This window comes from Artemia sp. Qi Xiang Cuo, chromosome 10, assembly GCF_049724085.1.
Source record: "Artemia sp. Qi Xiang Cuo chromosome 10, ASM4972408v1, whole genome shotgun sequence".
Classification (NCBI taxonomy): domain Eukaryota; kingdom Metazoa; phylum Arthropoda; class Branchiopoda; order Anostraca; family Artemiidae; genus Artemia; species Artemia sp. Qi Xiang Cuo.
In genome coordinates this window covers 38860966-38863800 of record NC_142803.1, presented here as the reverse complement: position 1 = coordinate 38863800, position 2835 = coordinate 38860966, and positions in this window count along the sequence as shown.

Here is a 2835-nt window from a genome sequence, read left to right as displayed (position 1 = left end):
TACAAACTTTATAAGTTTGTAGATTGTCAGCTCTGTAGGCCTTGCCATCTATTCATATTCTTTTTATATTTATGGTCGGAAGTTATAGGAAGCAGATAATTTAAAACTACTTCAAGCAAATTTTTAAATTGGAAATTTTACAAGATTTTTGAAAAGTAAGCTTCCTTTTCTATTGCTTATTCCATGAATAAAGGAATGGTGAAATAGTCATTTGGTTTTGGTAATATTACATAGAAAGTTTTCTCAACAGAAAGTAAGGAGGAAGATTAAAGCTGAAAACAAATAGAAATTATTATGTGTATGAGGGGGGTTGTCACTTCCTCAATATACCGCTCCTTATGCTAAAGTCATACTTTTGTTCCAATTGATCCCTGAAACACAAGGTTCAATCAGTTGGAATAACAACCTTTTTTTATAAATTATAAAAAAAACTAATTCTTAAACATCATCTTAAATAACTAAAACAAAAAATCAAACTCTAATATAAAAAGTGAGGTACTGGTGAGGGGGAAAGCCTTTAACTATACCCATCAAAACATACGCATCTTAAAGCATTAAAAGACAGTGTGAGAAACAATTTAAAGATCCTTTGGGCCAAAATATTTTATACAAAGCAGTAAATTATATAAATACTCTTTAAAAACCAAGGTTTGATTCATACTCTTGAAAAAAGTAAGCTAGTGTAACATTCCAATTGAAACTGGGTACATAGTTTCAAGTTACAAATTGGAGCCTTTTCTTACTGATTTATCTTGTAAAGATTCAAAACAAATAAATAAAGTTATGGAGCATTATTTATAATCCAAATCTGTTTAATTTTTTTTTACGACCAACCTATTCTTGGCAGATCATTCTGAGAACATCCGGGTTTTTGCTTGGCGTAACAAAAATGGACGAAAAGGCCAATTTATGGCAATCAGTAGTATTTTATAAGTATTTTTAATAGTCCTTTAGGTTAAAGGAGACAAAATTTGGCAACACTGTAATCAATTTGAAAGATTGGGCGATCGGCGAGGGATGTTTTCTTCAAAATTTGGCAACACTGAACATAGGGCGATGGGCAATGGGCTATTACTTCAGGCTGGTCTTTTGAAAACCTGTACAATTTTTTATTTATTGAAATTCGTTCTAAACATTCACTAAAAGTTTCACCTTAATACCTTTAGTATCATTAGTTACAGTAACTGTAGCGGTAGTATTAAAAGTACACAAATAGTACCTTCTGGCTAGTTCAAAATCCACTACAATATACCCTTAATGGTCTAACTAAATATAATTTGTACTTTACTGAAAAAATTCAAATGAATCTGCATCTTCAGTTTAATATTCATATGCTGACATTTATTTCTTAAAACCTTAATTAATTTTTGATTTCTTAAGGTTAGAAAAGTGAAACATTTAAAAGAATTTTTTGAGTAAACTACAATTTATATTCTGGCTTTTACAAAGCATAAGGGTTTTGAACCCTACTCGAATTAATTTCTGCTCGTTTTTAGTTTGACTCTTTTATTTATTTTGGTTTCTGTTCGTATTGGGTTTCATTTATTTATTGATCCTGATTTGTGGCAGTTGTATGCTTGGTTACTGAGGTAGCTGTATCCTTACATAGTTACTGTTGTAGTTGTAACTATTTCAGCAACTATTGGTCCGGCTGATGGTATTAACTTAAAAATTCCATCGCTTGTTGAAGGGGATGTTGAAAAAGGGGCTATTTGTACACTGCTACTAATACTACAGCAGCTACTAAAACTATTGCTACGCATAATTACTGAACCTTTCTACAATGCTGAAAAAATTGACGTATCAAAACTTTGTTCGGATATTTTTTAGGGGAAATGAGGAGCGTGGAGAGGATATTTCTCTCAAATCCCCTTAAATCTTAAAAAGGGCACTGTAACTTCCAATTTAAAATCAAATGACACTTATGTGAATTTAATGCAACCACCCAATCCATGAAAACCTTATATACCCCCAAAAATAGCTTAAAGCCTTTACACCAGGATTCTGGGGAGCTGTGATAACCCTGAAAGCATTTTTATATGCACTTTGGACTATTTTAAACAAAATTACCATTGCACAATTTCAATCAAATGCATTTGGTGAAAAAAGGTGTAGTTGAGCAGGAGGTGGGGGGCGCTACTTGACCTCCATCACTATTAACTCTTAAATGGGAACTAGAACTTCCAATTTCAACCAAATGAGCCACGTCTAAAGCTTATACAACGATCCAGTCCACAAGAATCTTAAATGCCCCAGGGGCATTACTTACAACCCTTGGCCTCAGGCTCTAGTGGATTTATCAACCTCAAAAGCCTTGTATATGATATTTGGACTATTTGGAATAAAAGAACTGTCTCAAAATATCTATTTGACACATCTCAGAAAAAGGCACCGTGTTTGTGTGTGTCTTTGTCGGAGGAAACGGGGGGGGGGGGGTTCAGCGGCGCTCTTATAACTTTGAGTCTTGAAAAGGGCAGTAGAACTTATGATTACCAATCCAATTGATCCCCTCCAAAGCATTTACGACCACCCTTTTGTCAAGCATTTAAGAGCCTTATTTGAGAACTGTCTCAAAATATCTATTGGACACAACTCAGGAAAACACGACGTGTTTGTGTGTGTCTTTGTCGGAGGAAGGGGTGATTTGTGCTCTTATTACTATGAGTCTTAAAATGAGGACTAGAACTTATGATTAACAATCCAATTAGGTCCCCTCCAAAGCATATACGACCACCCTTTTTGTTAGAACCTGATATACCCCAAGGGCATAACTTACCACCCTTTCCCTGAGAGCTGTAGGGGGAGGGATTGTCTTCCTCACAGATATATTTTCCA